Here is a 17,750-nt window from a genome sequence, read left to right as displayed (position 1 = left end):
TGCTTACTGCCCATAAAAATTCACAGGGCATCGTCTCTTTTTACCGGGCAAAGGTTAACCCTGACGTTGCCGAGTTACAGGAAAAGAAGGGACGGCCACGCCAGCCCTAGGCTTTGAGAGTGATGCTCTCCTCCCGGCCGCGACCGGGATGGCGGGAACACAGTCTCTGTGTTAGTGGAGAGCTGTTTCCGCTGGGAAATCCTTGGCGACACCTCATTCTTTTTGAATTGTAAGCGTTTGGCGATAGAAATATTTAAAACCTCTCCATTATTATAGTCCTTTTCCTTTAGGGAAAACAGCATAAGTGCCTTTCATTTTCCATCTCCTGGTAAAATAGTGCAAAGTCTTTGGAATAGGGAAGCTACATAACACTTCCAGCCGTGTTAGCAAGATTGGCAGGAAAAGGAGGCCGATATTAATTCCTTTATAAGAACAGCAGAAAAATGTGGTTAACAATTAGCAAATATTTCTTGAAAATCTCCATTTGCCTCCCTCCTCCACCATCAGCAGCAGTTCCTTGCGGTAAATAATACAATGATCTTCTTTCTTACATCTCTGATCCTCATTGACTTGACATTTGCCCCAGACAAATATGCACCTTCAAAGAAAGCAAATGCAGAGGTCAGAACAGACCCCCTGGGGCCAGCAAGCATCTCACACAGCTTTTTTTTCCCCCCAGCTCAGAAGTGCCCATTTAAGGCACAGAGTTAAAATGTGATAAAATGATGCAGCCAGTAAATACCCACTGCACTGACCTTTTTTATTTTTTATTTTTCAGGGCCACTCCTGTGGCACATGGAAATTCCCAGGCTGGGTGTTGAATTGGAGCTGCAGCTGTTGGCCTACACATCAGCCATGGGAACTTGAGATCCAGGAGATCTGAGCCAAGTCTGCGACCTATACCACAGCTCAGGGCAACGGGATCCTTAACCCACTGAGTTGGGCCAAGGATGGAATCTGCATCCTCATGGATACTACTTGGGTTTGTTACTGCTAAGCCACAACGGGAACTCCTGCACTGACCTTTTTTAAAAAGTAAGAAATATGTATATACACATACTGCATTTAAAATTCAACAAATCCAAAACCGGGCTCGTTATTTCCACCCCCAAATCTATTTCTCCTCTATTTCCTGACTCAACAGGCACCACTCCCCATTTGGTTGTCTAAGGCAGACTCCTCAGTTTCGGTATTATCCCAACTTCCATCTCAATCAATCCCAATTAGTCGATTGTAGAAATCAATATCGACACTTCCAGGTTTCTCACTTCTGTCTTTTCTATAATTTATCACAACATCCCTTGAGGTAGGATTGTGTCCATTTTAAAGAGAAAGAAGAGGGTCAGTCTAAGCCAGTGGTTCCAGCCTGAATCCCAAGACCAGCAGCATCAACATCCGTGAGTACTTGGTAGAAATGCAAATTCTTAGGACATACCCCAGCTCTACTGAATCAGAACCTCTGAGCATGGAACTCAGCTCTCCAGGTGATTCTTTTTTTTTTTTTTTTTTTTTTTTTTTTGCTTTTTAGGGCCACAACTGTGGCATATGGAAGTTTCCAGGCAAGGGTTCCAACTGGAGCTGCAGCTGCTGGCCTCCGTCACAGCCACAGCAACATGGGATCCGAGCCTTGTCTGTGACCTACACCACGGCTCACAGCAACGCCGGATCCTTAACCCACTGAGCAAGGGCAGGGATTGAACCCGCAGTGTCATGGTTCCTAGTTGGATTCATTAACCACTGCACCACAACGGGAACTCCCAAGTGATTCTAATTCTATCACTGGCCATCACCCAAGACTGCTGCGTTGATGAGAATTCAATTAACAATCAAGCTAAGGAAAAAAAAAAGGGAATTTTATTTGAACCCAACTAAAGATTATAACCCAGGAGACAGACTCTCAGAAAGCTCTGAGAACTGTTCTACCTGTTAGAAGTCAAAGGCACAATCATGTACGTTTTCAAGACAGTAGACCATGTATCAAAATGACATACTGATATTTTACACAAGGTCCACTGAGGATGTACAGTCCAGGTAAGCCCACACCAAGCACCAAGTTACCATGTCCCCCTACAGAGTTGGGAAAGCACGCTATTCTTTTCTGAAGTTACAGTAATGGAGTCAGAAGAAAGGGGGAATTCAACGCTCTTTATGGTCCCACAGGCACTCCCATCTTTGAGAAGTTCTGGTTAATGTGTAATGCAAATACACAATGCACATTAGGGGGAGAGGGGAGAGGCCCAAACGGACAGAGAGAAAATTTTGTGGTTAAATTTTCTCATCCTGCCTTAAAGTGTAAGTTTTATTTCATCACCTGCAATCGCCTGCCACCTGGCTCCAGATCCCGGCCATTCATTTTTCTTCCTTTGTCCCTGCATCTCTGTCTGATATGGATATAGCCACTGTAGATTTCTCAGGTTGGTGTTTGCATGATGTATCTTTTTTCATCCTTTCATGTTTAACTATGTAATTACATTAATCTGTATCTTTATTCTTAAAATGGGATTCTCTTCTTGTAGAGCTGGATTCGATTTTTTTTTTTTTTTAAGGAATGCACCTGTGGCATATGGAAGTTCCCAGGCTAGGGGTCGATTCCAAGCTGCAGCTGGTGGCCTTTGCCACAGCCACAGCCACAGCAACTGGGGATCTGAGCTGCGTCTGTGACCTACACCAAAGCTCACGGCAATGCCAGAAACCTAGATCTCTTTGAGTAGAAACCTTCTTATGGATCTCTGTGCCACAAATTCCCATTTCTCAGCCTCCCCAGACTCTAATCTCTAGCCTTCATCACAAGATTTCTGTATTGGTAAGATCCCCTTCTGCACTGGGGCTTGTAAGTGCCCCCAGGCAGAAGGCTGAGGCAATAAAGTCTTCATTAGCCTCTTTCTCAGGGAGCAACACTGAAAATCCTTGTTCCATAGTATCTCTAGTTCCCAGTTGTTTAGGATAGCAGGTAAGCCTGATCCCAGTTTCCCAGAGTGGATGGAGCAGAAGTTCTTGGACTATCTTTTCACTTTAATTTCCCCTCATCCCTTACTTTGACCTTATGTCTATGACACACCACTTCCACGTCCTGCTTTCTTAACCTTTGAGACTTGGCCACACTGGTTTCCTTCCACCTTGGCCCAAACCTAGTAAATTTCTATTTTCTTCAAGATTTGGTGAAATCACTAGCATCCCTGGGAAACCTGACCTGTTTGCTCCCCCACTTACCACTTTAGTCAGTCTGATCTACAAAACCTCTGTTATAAAATATGTTCATTGTATCTTTTTTTTTTTTTTTTGGTTGGTTTAAGGCCGCACCCGTGGCATAAGGAGGTTCCCAGGCTAGAGGTCTAATTGGAGCTGTTGTCGCCGGCCTATGCCAAAGCCACAGCAGTGCCAGATCCGAGCCACATCTGAGACCCATACCACAGCTCACAGCAATGCTGGATCCTTAACCCACTGAGTGAGGCCAGGGATCGAACCTGAAGCCTCGTGGTTCCTAGTGGGATTCATTTCCACTGCGCCACAATGGGAACTCCTTTTTTTTTTTTTTTTTGTATCATAACTTTTTTAAAAGGCATGTCTCGCTGCATCATTCCATGAGTTCTTTAGGAGCCTACCTTATAAATATTTGGGTTCAGTATGTTGTAGAGGCTTTAAAAATGTTAAGTGGGACTCCATGTTTCAGGGGACATCAAGAAAAACCATGTGCTTATTGATCTGCTTACTTTTAAATATCTGTAAGGATTTGGCAAAGGTGATTTAGTGTTATGACTGGCCCCCCTTAGGAGGTAAATAACCAAAAGGCTTGGCTTTTGAACATTTTTCCTGGATAAAAAGTTTTCAAGGATCAGTTGATAGAGTGATAGTTAAAAACTGCAAAATATTGTGTGATATGGAGTGATTTACTGCTCAAAGAAAATACAAGAATTACCAACTGAAAGAGACTGTTGCTTCTGGAACAGTTCATCTCTGAGTGGTAACCAGATTTTTGGACTTAAACAGGGGTCTAAATGAGCCTTTTTTGGTGGATCTATAAAAAGCTATTGTGATCCCTGAATGGATATGTGTACACAACACTGTCATTCTTATTTTTATGTATTTATTTTTTATTTTCGCTTTTTTTTTTTTTTTTTTTTTTTTTTTAGGGATTGCACCTGCAGCATATGTAAGTTCCCAGGCAAGGGTTCAAATTGGAGCTGCAGCTCCTGGCCTATGCCACAGCCACAGCAACATGGGATCCGTGCCATGTCTGTGACCTACATCCCAGCTCATGGCAACACCAGATCTTGAGATAAACATGAAAGAACTGTGGCCTATTGAAACAGAGGACAAGAAAGAGGGTCCTCTTTGGAGGAAGCCAAATAAATTCACTCCAAGGTATGGAGTTTCTCAGCAAAAAAGAAACTCTAGGAAAGTGTGTAAATTAAGATAATCCAAGATTGGGCTTCAGGTTCTGTGAAAGACATTATCCAAAGATAAGGAAAAAAATTTTTTTTAAAAAGCAAAGAAACAAACATATGAGACATACATACTATAGATCTGTCCACTCACCCATCCGTCCACTCATCTATTCACCCATCCATCCATCCATCCATCCATCCATCCTTCTTTCCCAGTGTATACCTAATCTACCCTTTCTAATTATACTGTAAATTGCCCAAAACATTAAAAAAATCCTCTTTTGGAGTTACCTTCAAATGGACCCAATTTTTTTTTTTTACCACTTTGTAATTGTACTTTGTTTTTAACTAAAACAGTTATCAAATATTTTCTTTATAAGATTCAACTCTGAATGACTTCTGGTTGTTTTCAAAACTCAGATTTCCCAACATTGAGTATATTAAAAACAATCAATTGTAATTATTTTTTTGGCCGCCCTCATGCATAGAAGTTCCCAGACCAGGGATAGAACCCATGCCACAGCAGCAACCTGAGCCACTGCAGTGACAACTCTAGATCTGTAACCCACTACACATGAGGGAAGTCCTGAAAGAAATTTAGGATTCAGGAAAATGCCATAGGAAAGAGACTATCAGTTTAACACAAAGCAATGGGGAAGAGGATGCCTTACGAAGTGAGCACCAGTATAAGGCACATGTATCTGAATGGCAGAAATGAAGCCAGCTCTGCAAGTGATGCTGCACTGACGACCAAGGAACGATGCTCATATCTAAAGACGCACAGTCTAGAAAGGTGTGGAAGACACCCATTCTTTCAATCTCAACTGGAGGCTGGGAGGCATAAGATCTCACAGTGGTGTTCTCCAGACCGTCTTTGAATATAAAACAGATGTCGTATAGATGGCCAAAAAACCCCCCACAAACAAACCTAAAAAAACCCATGAAAAGATGCTCCATATCACTATTCAGTAGAGAAAAGCAAATCAAAACTACAATGAGGGGTCACCCTACACCAGTCAAAATGGTTATCATCAAAAAGTCTATGAACAATAAATGCTGGAGAGGGTGTGGAGAAAAGGGAACCCTCCTACAGTGTTGGTGGGAATGTCAGTTGGTGCAACCACTGTGGAGAACAGTAAGGAGTTTCCTCAAAAAAACTAAACTTACTAAACTAAAAAACTATATGATCTAGCAATCCCACTCCTGAGCTTATATTCAGAGAAAACCATAATTTTGAAAAAATACATCCACCCCAGTGTTCACTGCAGGACTATTTACAATAGCCAAGACATGGAAGCAACCTAAATGTCCACTGACAGGTGAATGGATAAAGAGGATGTGGTACATGTATACAATGGAATATTGCTTGGCCATAAACAGAACAAAATAATGCTATTTGCAGCAACATGATGGCCCTAGAGATTATTATGCTAAGTCCAACGGAGAAAGACAAACATCTTATGAGATCACTAATATGTGGAATCTAATAAAAATGATACGAAAGAACTTATTCACAAAGCAGAAACAGACTCAAAAGATTTCAAAACCAACTTACGGTTACCAAAGGGGAAATGTTGGGGGGAGGGGTAATTAAGAGATTGGGATTGGAGTTCCTGTCTTGGCTCAGTGGTTAACGAATCCAACTAGGAACCATAGGTTGCAGGTTCGGTCCCTGGCCTTGCTCAGTGGGTTAAGGATCCGGTGTTGCTGTGAGCTGTGGTGTAGGTCGCAGACTCGGCTTGGATCCCATGTTGCTGTGGCTCTGGCGTAGGCCAGTGGCTACAGCTCTGATTGGACCCCTAGCCTGGGAACCTCCATATGCCATGGGAGAGGCCCTAGAAAAGGCAAAAAAAAAAAAAAAAGATTGGGATTGACATATAAATACTACCATATACAAAATCAATAAGTATAGCACAGAAAATGTACTCAATACTCTGCAGTAGCCTATATGAGAAAAGAATCTGAAACTTATCTATATAAGTTATACATACATGTATAACTGATTCACTTTGCTGTACACCTGAAACTAATGCAACATTTTTTTTTGGCACCACCCATGATATATGGAAATTCCTGGTCCAGTGATCAATTCTGAGCCACAGCTGCGACCTGTGCCTCAGCTGTGGCAACACTGTATCCTTTACCCATTGCACTGGGCCAGGGATCAAATCCATGCCACCACAGAGACAATGCCAGATCCTTAACCCACATCACCACAACGAGAACTCCAAAACTAACACAATACTGTAACTCAACTATATTCCAATAAAATTTTTTAAAGAAGAGATGTCTATTTTATCTAACTGGAAGTACACATGAATAGTTTTTACTTGGTTGTAATAAAATACCGCTATCCACAATATTATCTATAGGAAGTACATGATGAAATTAGCTAAAAACCATTTGCATTTAGGTCATATCAACAAACATGAAAATATACTTTCGTTTTTCCCAAAATCTCAGAAAAGACAGTCTTTTTTTCCCCCCAAATGAGATGCTAATCATCTTTAAAGCTCATTTAAACAAAATTAAAATTTGAGAATGAAAGAATGACTTATTGCAATCAGCCTTCAGAAAGTTTGGTAAGACCAGTTTAATTTATTTTGCAAATGAGCCTAGCTTTGCCACAAAACACTCTTTCCTAGATTCATCTCTCATGAAGCTCAGCACTTGAGCAAGAATATTGTAGCTGAGTCCCAAATGATCTGCTAGTCATTTTGGCCTCAAAGTACACATTGCATTATTTAATTTCTCTCAAATAGCTGAGTTGCAATTCTGCATCCAAAAGTGGCACGATGTATTTTCTGTTCAAGTCATATAACACAGTAAAATTAGTGGCTCCTCCTTCCCAACTCAATGTACATTCAAGTGCGTATGTTCTGTACTGACAAATGTAGCTGCTTTTGTTTGTTTGTTTGTTTGTTTTTTAGGGCTGCACCCACGGCATATGGAGGTTCCCAGGCTAGGGGTCGAATTGGAGCTGTAGCTGCCGGCCTACGCCACAGCCACAGCAATACAGGATCTGAGCCATGTGTGCGACCTACACCACAGCTCACGGCAACACCAGATCCGAGTCGCATCTGCAACCTTCACCACAGCAACGCCGGATCCTTAACCCACCGAGCAAGGCCAGGAATGGAACCCGCGACGTCGTGGTTCCTAGTTGGATTCATTAACCGCTGAGCCATGACGGGAACTCCTGTAGCTGCTTTTTAAATCGTGGAGTTTAAAATTGTATATAACCTTGGGGAAATAGCAGATAAATACCATGTGTGTGGAGGCACTTCGTGTGATCTTCCAAAATAGCAGTTTGTGCTGAACCTAAAACCTCTTTGCCTTCCCCTTGACCCCAGTCTCGAACTATTATTTCAAATGGCAGTTCTTGTTTTGTTTTATCCCCCATCTACCCTCCCAACTGCTCATGCTTTCCTTTTCAGTGGGACTTCCTGGTTTAGAGATTTTAAGCCTATTATATTTTGAAATGCTTTGGCTTCAGAGTCTATGGAGTGTTATCTTGACGAGCATATTGAAAAATAATAGAGCTGTCCAAGAATTGGGCTGATGAGAAACAAGCCGGGATATTTTGCCCCAGGTTGGGACAAACTGGAAAGAGTTGAAGGGTAATCAGGGAAGGGTAACATGGCTAATCCAAAGTCTCCAATAGTTTCAGTCCCAGAATGGTAAGCTATTGAGTTTCTTCCTGACTCATTTTTCTAAACATTGCCTTGTAGCCCTTCTTTAACATTTGACAGTTTAATTATCATGCATATTGGTGTGGATTCCTTTGGGTTCCGTTTATTCAGAACTTTCTGGGCTTTCTGGATCTTCCCCAGGATACGGAAGTTTTCAGCCATTGTTCTTCCATAAGTCTTCTACCCCTTTCTCTCTCTCTTCTACTTTCTAGGATCCCTATAAGGCAAATGTTGGTCTGCTTGGTGTTTTCCAACAAGTCCCTTAAACTCTCTTCACTCTCTTTTATTCTTTTTTCTTTAGCAGCTCTGATTAGGTGAGTTCTGCTGCCCTCTCATCTTTGAGTTCATTGATTCTTTCTTGTGCTTCATCCAGTCTGTGGCTGAAACCCTTTATTGTATTTTTCTGTTATTATGTTCTTTAGCTCTCTAATTTCAGCTTGATACTTGCATTTTCTTTCTCTTTGTTGAAATTCTTACTTTGTTCATGCACTGTCCTTGTATATGTCAACAAAAGATTTATAGTTAATCTAAGAAAGAAATGGGAAATTTTATTCTAGACAAACTGAGAATTATAATGAGGAAGACAGTCTTTCAGAGAGCTCTGAGAACTGTTTCAAAGAGGCTGGGGTGGGAGAAGTCGGTTTTTATGGGATTTTGCTGAAGGGTACATGAAATCAAGCACATATCTCAGTAGAAGGCTGCTGCTAGCCATAAGGAACAGATATCTCACTTAATGGTTTAGTGCTTTTCTTTTCTCTTTCTGTCTTCCTTCTTTCTCTCTCTTCCTTCCTTCCTTTCTTGCTTTTTAGAGCTGCGCCTGTGGCATACAGGGGTTCCCAGGCTACAAGTCTAATTGGAGCTGTAGCTGCTGGCCTACACCACAACTACAGCAACACAGGATCTGAGCTGTGTCTGCAGCCTACACCACAGCTCAAAGCAATGCCAGATTCTTAACCCACTGAGTAAGGCCAGGGATTTAACCTTCAACCTCATGGTTCCTAGTCAGATTCATTTCTGCTGTGCCATGACGGGAACTCCTAGTGCTTTTCTAAGTATGGGAAGAGGCCAGAATCCAGGTTGATAAAAAAATTTCTCCTGAAAACATCTACGTATCTGAGGGCTAGTTCTTTCAGTCTTCCCAGAGCACAGAATGTCTCATCCTGATCTTCACCCTGGATTCCTGTCAGGGTGTGCTGTAGGTCAGCAATTGTAGTGGCCAATGGCTAGATTCTTGCAGAACTGGCTGGAAAGCAACATTATTTTACAATCACTTCCCTTTTGGTCTGAATTTTGACCAGTGTTTGAGGAGGGCATTCCATGACCAATGTGTCCCATGGTGCTTGGAATGCTCATTCCTAGGTCAGGCAAGGATTTCGCTGATAGGCTGCTTACTGGTGCTGTTACTGGACTAGGCCTTGTTAACGTAACCAAAGCCTCTGGACTGCCTGTCTTACTAGTCTGTTATGGGCCAAGAAACAGTTCCCTCTTGTTGCTTCTTTCCATATCTAGAGCTTTTGTGTGTGTATGTTTCTAAATTATAGTTGATTTGCAATGTTGTGCCAATTTCTGCTGCACAGCAAAGTGACCCAATATATATATATATTCTTTTTCTCACATCATCTCCCATCATGTCCCATCCCAAGAGACTGGACACAATTCCCTGTGCTGCACAGCAAGACCTCATTGCCCATCCATTCTAAATGTAATAGTTTTCATCTACAAACCCCAAACTCCCAGTCCATCCCACTCCCTCCCCGCTTCCCCTCAGCCCCCAGGCTGCTTCCGCGTGAGCTTGAGCAACCATAAGTCTGTTCTCCATGTCTGTAGAGTTATACTATTATGATTATTGAACTATATATCTGGTCAATCATTTCGAGTCACCGAATTGTCATTAATTTTTTTCTGAGGCTCAGTCACACATTTGGTAATGCAAGAAACAATAATCTTGTAAAAATAGGGAGAATACAAGTACTATATAGCTAATGACATTAATATGTAAATATAATAAGCTAAGAACTTCCATTAAGTGCAGCCCAGTACCTCCCCAGGTCATCTGACCCGTGGCTCTGTGCCAAATGCTCTGTCCTTAAGGGAAATAGTATATTGTACATAAAGTTCACCAAAGATGTCTGCACCAAAAAGGTGAATGGTGGGTCATCATGATCCCTTATAGGACTGAGATAGGCATGTTACCTTCTTAGGAGTTCCACAGTTGGTGCCAGAAGAAGGCCGTCGTGGAGGTCACATTAACATATAATGCAGATACACAGTGCACACTTGAGCAGAGGGAGGAGGCTCAAACGGGCAGATAAACAGTTTTTGTTTTTATTGTGTGTTTTTTTTTTTTTTTTTTGGTCTTTCGTCTTTTTTAGGGCTGAAACTGTGTGGCACATGGAGGTTCCCAGGCTAGGGGTTGAATTGGAGCTGTAGCCGCTGGCCTACGCCACAGCCACAGCAATGCCAGATCCGTGCCGCATCTACAACCTACACCACAGCTCATGGCAACACCGGATCCTTAAACCACTGAGCGACGCCAGGGATGGAACCTGTGTCCTCCTGGATGCTAGTCAGATTTGTTTCTGCTGAGCCATGATGGGAACTCCCCAGAGAAACAGTTTTGTGTTTAGATTTTTCTTGTCTTGCCTTAGACTGTCAATTTTTATTTCATCAATGCATTATTCTCCTGGCTTCGGTGAGTATCTTTACGACTCTTTTCAGTTAAGTCACTTATCTTTGTTTCATTGAGGAACTTTTCGGAGGTTTCATCTTGGTTTTTGTTTGTTTGTTTGAAACATATTCCAGTTTCTCCAATTTCCTGTACTCTCAGTATTTGTTTCTAAGCATCAGGTGAAACAGGGACCTCATGAAGTGGCCTCATGTGGGAGATGAGCCTTGCCCAGCCCTGCCCTAGCTCCTGGTGCTCTTTGGACGCCTGTGTGCAAAACGAATTTCAGGTTGTCACGTGAGCCACGTTGGGGGAATTTTCAAGGCAAGATTTCCTTGTATCTGCCTTTCCTGACCCCCTCTTGAGGTCCTGAAAGGGGGGAACCCTTTGGGTTGTCAACCCTGAGAATGTGGTCTGGTACCTAATGAAAAGCCCATTGGCCCTTGCCTGACTTGTGAGGTGACCGGGACTCCTGGGGGAGACTGGGATGGTGTTTTGAGGAGCCAGCGGGGGAGCCCCCAGGCTGCATCCACGTGAGCTTGAGCTGAGAGGAAGGGGATTTAGCTTGGGCCTTTCCACTCCGGGGCTGGCCAGGACATTCCCCCTTTCTTGCAGTAAATGCTTTGACCAGGTCCCAACTTTGCTGGTGGCCTGCACGTCCCACCCTGGGGGCAGGGGCTGCTCACCCATGATATTTTCTTGTGTTCTCCTCCTGGGTTACTTGGGGTGTTTTGTGGCACTGGTGCAAGTAGGGAAGCTTGCTTTTTCATCTGTTTTTTTCTCCTGCCACATCTTGGTTATTGAAAACCCCATACATTCGTTCCCAGGATAGGGGTCAAATTGGAGCTGCAGCTGCCAGCCTATGCCACAGCCACAGCAATGTAGGATCCGAGCTGTGTTTTGTGGCAAGGCAGGATCCTTAACCCACTGAGGGAGGCCAGGGATCAAACCGTGTCCTCATGGATGCTAGTTGGGCTTTTAACCAGATGAGCCATGGTGGGGACTCCCCTTTTGAGGTTTTTGATGAGAATTTAGAGCACTAAGGGCCAGGGGACATCTAAGGCGTCCTTCAGGGCGTCCTTTGAAAACGGAGAACATGGTCTTCCTCCCCGGGTGAGGGAGCTGAGCAGGGTCAGTCTGCATTTCCTCTGGAGTCTGTAAAGGGCCTGCTCTGTAAAGGGCCATAAAGCATCGTACGTGCGGAATCTGACCTCTTTTCTCTCCTCTCTCCCAGAATAAGTCTAGTTGGAGCACGGTGTTATAATTTAATGAGCCCTTCTCTGGCCATTTCTCCTGGTTACCTAGCTGGTATTGCTGCTCGCCAGCATTACAAAAGAAAATAAGTTGTTTTTCATCATTAGGGTAGGGCCGTAGTTTCCAGAGACTCAGAATGCACCTTCAGGGGCTGTCTCAGAGGACTGATGTGCTGTTCCCCCAATCCTGGGATATGGCTGAGGATTTGTCGTTAACTGCGGGGAGGTCTATTGCCGCAACACATGTTTCTACAATATTTTCTTAGCCTCTATACTGAAAACTCCATCTTGTCCTGCCTTACTTTGCCCCATCTTCCTGCTTGAAAAACAGTCGCAGTGCTGGTAAATGACTTAAGCTTAAGAACAAAGACCTAGAGGCATAAGTTATTGTTAAATTCCTAAAGGCCAGAGTAAAAGCTTAGCCATCTACCAGCTATGTGACTTTTAAAATAATAAAAGAACTTCTTATAAAATAATAAAAAAACCTATATCCTGCACCTATAGCCCCCTCCTCACTTGACATAATCCTAAAGAGCACAATAAAAGCAGTATGGTTTCTTGAGGCGGCGCTCTTGAGTCCCTTGGTTCCCATCTTTAATTAAGATCAATGTCTCTGTGTCTTGTTTTATGTTAACTTTTTCCTTAAGTTTCATAGTACCCGTTCTTCAGCCCTAACCTGCTGACCTGGTCTCTGAAGTTTAGGATAAGGGTTGGTGGTAACACAGATATAGCTGTTCTTAGCCCACTGAAAATGTCCTTCTCTAGAGAGTGGGTAAATAAGTTCTTCCAACTGATCACTTAAAAGTGCATACTCTGGGAGTCCCCATTGTGGCTCAGCAAGTTAGGAATCTATTATACATGAGGACATGGGTTCGATCCCTGGCCTCACTCAGTGGGTTTAGGATCCGGTGTTGCTGTGAGCAGAGGTGTAGGTGGAAGATGCAGCTTGGATCCTGCATTGCTGTGGCTGTGGCATAGGCTGGCAGCTGCAGCTCTGATTTGACTCCTAGCCTGGCAACCTCCATATGCTGCAGAAGTGCCTACTCTGTATGCTCAGGTATACCAAACTGGCACCCCTCTGCAAACAATTCACATTACCAGGACCTCTAACAAAAGTCAAAACCGGGTCCCCTAAGGAGGGTCAGAATCAGGAAGAGGGAGGCACATTATCTCAGTGAAGCCTTTGATGATCAGGTGTCCCGATCAGCCTCTAGGCCTCAGGAGAGGTGAAGCTAGTATTTCCCATTTTGTCAAAAATGCAAAAGTACTGACACACACACACAAATACAAACAACAAACCCAGTAGCACAAAAATCCAACTGGTATAGTCCAGCAATTCCGTCCCCCCCTCCCCCAGACAGAGGCCTCAAGACCAGATTGGTCCCTTTCCTCAAAGAGAACGGGCCCAGAATGGCTCCCTTCCCCACAGCGCCTGAGCCCAGGCGGAGGGTACTTCCCAGTCTGTGCAAACCCGAGCGACTTACCCCAATGCAAGAAGGCCGACCGTAAGTCAGGAGGTTTCTTCTCAGGGGTCCCGGAGGGCAAACGGGCCCTGGCAGCCTCTGGGGACCTAGGGACGAAGCTACCTCCAGTCAAAGTCGACCTGCCACAGGCACGGGCTCCTGGCTGGCTTGTCAATCAAAATGTCTGCGTTTGGAGCAGAGAAATGTTTCCTGCGCGGACAAGTAAGGAGACGGGGTCACTCTTCCCATGGCTTTCAGGTAAGGGTTTTTAAAGACAGGGTTAGGGGAGAGGGTCGTAGGATGTGTGACCAGCTCGTGGAGACTTCTTCTGATTGGCTGGTGGTGAAGTAACGTGGTGAGGTTTTGAGAATCTCAACCTTCCTGTTCCTACTAGTCTGGAGTCTACGTGCTTGTGGTCAGTGTGTAGATACCACCCTCTACCAGCAGGGGGCGTTACTTTCTGTAGAACAACTCAAAGTTATGCATCAAATAGTTAACTATATTCTTTCAGGAACACCTGGGAGGCTTGTGACGGTTGTTCTCAGCACTACCTGCTTGAATCTGCTCTGTGGAAGTCAGGGAAGGCCTGGGAGACTAAAGGCTTTTTTCTACAAACAGTAAATGGGGAACACGTGGAGTTCCCTAATGGCCTCTGGTAAAGAATCTGGTGTCACTGCTGCAGTATGGATTCAGTCCCTGGTCCGGGAACTTCCACATGCCATGGGCGTGCCCCCCCCCAAAAAAAACCAACCAAAAATGGGGAACGCAGAGGAGCTTATGTACCCAGGAGGGCCCTGCACAGTGTCCTCCTTGGTTTCAATGCCCCATTCTCTTTTCTTCTCCTCAGTCCTTAGGGGAACAGGAGCAGGACAAGAAAGGGAACGAAGTTTTCTTAGAGAGATTAATCCTAACAGAGAAATTTGATATTAGGGGCACTGGGTTTTACTGACTGTCTCTGAAATCTTTGTGATCATCTAAGCAGACTATTTTTTTGTCTGCATCCATGACATGTGGAATTCCCTGGCCAGAGATTGAACCCAAGTCACTGCAGTGACCTGAGCCACTGCAGTGACCACACCAGATCCTTAATCTGCTGCACCACCAGGGAACTCCCCAAGCAGCGTACTTTATTCGTAGTGTCCCCTGGTAGTTGAGGGTGTGCCCGTCAGTATCTCAAAGGGGAGCGTCTCAGGCATCATCTAGACTCAGGCCCATGGGAAGCTGGTCCCACGGGAAGCAGGGGATAATTTTTTTTATTTTTATTTTTTCTTTCTTGCCTCCTAGAGCCCCAGGTGCAGCATATGGAGGTTCCCAGGCTAGGGGTCGAATTGGAGCTACACCTGCCAGCCTACACCACAGCCACAGCAATGCTAGATCGTCAACCCACTGAGCCAGGCCAGGGATTGAACCCACATTCTCATGAATACTACTGGGGTTCATTTCCACTGAGCCACAATGGGAACTCCAGGCAGCAGCTTTTAAAGTCCACAAATGGACCTCTTTCAGGGGGAGACTGGGAGGCAGGTGTTTCTCTCTGTTCCCTCTGCCCTGAGCCCCAGGGTATTAGTTAAGAAGTGCTTCTTTGGTCTCACTGAACCTGCGAACACAAGCCCCACTGGCTGCCAGAGCCAGACTTTTAAGGGCTCTATCCTCTGGGTGCAATGCTAGGGATAGATGGTCATAGGCTCCTTTCTCTGAGACACTGGAGACCTGGCTGGGCAGAGGGACAGCAGGAATGTGACACCCACCAGCACGAGCTTCCCCATCTCTGGAGGGAGGGGACTGCGAGTGGTCTTAGAATGTGTTTTTAAGTACCAACCCCCCTGCCCCCCGCTATGAAGATAAGCTAATAGGCCTCATTCATGGGCCAGGAATGTACTCCTTTTGTGCTGTGCCCTGGGTGGTAGCTGGCTAAGGACTGTCTCTCCATTTGTTACAGTCCTGTGGGACCGAAGATAAGCCTGTTGGCCACCAGAGCCAGCTGATCAGGGGCACTGCGGGCAGGCACCATCTCTGTGCTTGCCCTCTCCTTTCCCGGGACTGCCAGGACAGCCTCCGGGAAGGAAGCTGTCCACACATCTGGGGCCCTGGGGTTTTGTGGCTGCCTCTCGGCAAGTGTGTTAAATGCCTGCCCTGCAGGCTGAAGCTTTTAAGATGGGCGACATCCTCTCACACAGAAAGGCCAGACACAGTTGGGTCAGTGGCCTCCAGTGCTGGGCCCTGGGGCCTTAGCATGGTGAGTCCAGAGAGCTCTTGACGATTTGTCTCTCAATTTGCCACAGTCTCACGCGCCTCGTGGATACAGCCCTACTGACTTTCAAAAAGTGGCGATGCAGCAGGTTGAGGACCTGGCATTGTCACTGCGGTGGCTCAGGTCACTGCTGTGGTGTGGGTTTGATTCCTGGCCTGGGAACTGCCATGTGCTGCAGCCCAAAAACCCAAAAAGCTACATGTTTTGGGGGTTTGTCTCTCAGGTGCAGGTTTTAAAAGTTGGGGTGACATGGGGATCAAACCCTTCACCTCTCAGGGAGCAGCTGGGAGTTGCGAGCGCCCCCTCCCCTGACTGGGGGCTGCTGTAGGGGGAGGGAGTTTACTGGGAGAGGGTGTCAGCTTCTCCTACCTGCTGTGATGTGGCTTTAGGGTCACCAGATTCTAGGAGCTGCTTAGTTGGGTGTTTGGATTTCCTTCAGCAGGATGTGTATGCAAGTGCAGATTCAGGGTGTCCCTGAAGTGGGGGTGATTCAAGACCTCCTACTCCACCATCTTGAACCAGAACACCAGCAGCTCTTTTGTCTTTTGATTCAAAATATTTATAGGTGTGGGTTTCACCTTGCAGGGCTTCAAGCTTGAAGAAAGAGCCCCAAGCCAGTGACAGGGACCTCGATGGTTTATGGATGTGGGATCTCACAGATCTAAAGCAAGGTGCTGGATGACACCCTGCTGTGTGGGGTGGAAGGTGGGCAGGATGTGGCAGCAGGCTTCGCTGGGGGAGGGGAGACTGCCAACTTAGGGGGAATTGATGTGGGGGGGGGGCTCGTTAGTTACCTGGGAAACCAGCGGAGGGGAGGCCTCTCACTGCCCCTTGGATCAGAACACCACCAGCTGGGGCTTAGGGTGAGCATGCAGGAAGGTCATGGACGTAGGTGTGGGTGAAGCAGGCGCTGGTCTGGCAGATGATGTACAGAGAGCGAGGGAAGAGCCATCTTGAGTGACCACACAGCAGGTCATCCAAAATCATGATTAACAGATCAGGAGTGAGCTCTAGGGGCAGGAAAGACCCTTCCCACTCTCCCCTTCCCCTACCTCCCCTGCCCCCATCACCCAGTGTTGAGCTTGCCTGCAATCTGGGAATGTTGGTGAAAGGAGGGGTCAACTGAGATTTGCAGGTAAAGAGGGCACATCTGGGTTGGCAGGCTTACGCTGATGGATGCTGCTCCTGAGTTCCTGGGGAAACAGACACCCAGAAGCAAGGATGCTCTAGTCTTGAGAATCCTCGAAAGGCAGAAAAGATGAGTAATGCTGAGCCCCTGGAGAGGTGCTGCTTGCATTCACCGAGCACTTTGCAAGGCCCAGTAGAGGAGCAGGGTTTTGTCTTCACTGGGCCTCTGTTCACTGTGTTCCTGCCTCAGTCCTTTGCAGACACGGACATCTGTTCTCATCTTCGCCTGTCAAATTTCTATTCATCCATTAGGCAAAACTTTGACCTTGATCCTTAGATCCCCTTGATCTAAATTGAATTCTTCTGTTTTCAGACGACCCTATACTACTCCCTTACACCACATTTCCTAAGCACACTGTGTGTTACAAACAGCAGGTTTCTCTGGGAGGGCAGGGAAAAACCGTACCCCTGGAAATCAGTGTGGCATCTGGCACACAGTAGGTGCCCAGTACAGATTTGCTCTTGGGGGATGGGTGGGGCAAAGGGATAGCTGTCCTTTTTTAAAAAAGAATGATTCAGGAGCTCCCATCACGGCTCAGTGGTTAACAAATCTGACTAGGAACCATGAGGTTGAGGGTTTGATCCCTGGCCTTGCTCAGTGAGTTGAGGATGCGGCGTTGCTGTGGGCTGTGGTGTGGGTCAAAGACGAGGCTTGGATCTGGTGTTGCTGTGGCTGTGGTGTAGGCCGGCAGCTATAGCTCCGATTGGACCCCTAGCCTGGGAACCTCCATACGCTGTGGGTTCAGTCCTGGAAAAGACAAAAAGACAAAAAAAAAAAAAAGTGGTTCAGCCTTAGGACTTCTGCCTAAACTCCATTTAAAAATTGTAAACGTTGTGGAGTTTTCATCGTGGT

General features: G+C 45.5%; 1 long non-coding RNA gene across 1 annotated transcript; it reads right to left on the bottom strand.

The window, feature by feature from the left end:
* Positions 1-539: 539 nt before the first annotated feature.
* LOC125116821 (uncharacterized) lies at positions 540-17,506 on the bottom strand. The gene is made up of 3 exons (XR_007132430.1): positions 16,504-17,506; positions 13,480-13,668; positions 540-598 (listed from the first exon to the last, which is right to left on the bottom strand). It is a non-coding gene; the product is annotated as an uncharacterized LOC125116821 (long non-coding RNA).
* Positions 17,507-17,750: the final 244 nt, after the last annotated feature.

The sequence above is a fragment of the Phacochoerus africanus genome, chromosome 15 (assembly GCF_016906955.1).
Source record: "Phacochoerus africanus isolate WHEZ1 chromosome 15, ROS_Pafr_v1, whole genome shotgun sequence".
NCBI lineage: Eukaryota > Metazoa > Chordata > Mammalia > Artiodactyla > Suidae > Phacochoerus > Phacochoerus africanus.
The sequence above is the reverse complement of the archived record's forward strand: the minus strand, read 5'-3'. Positions and strand labels throughout refer to the sequence as shown.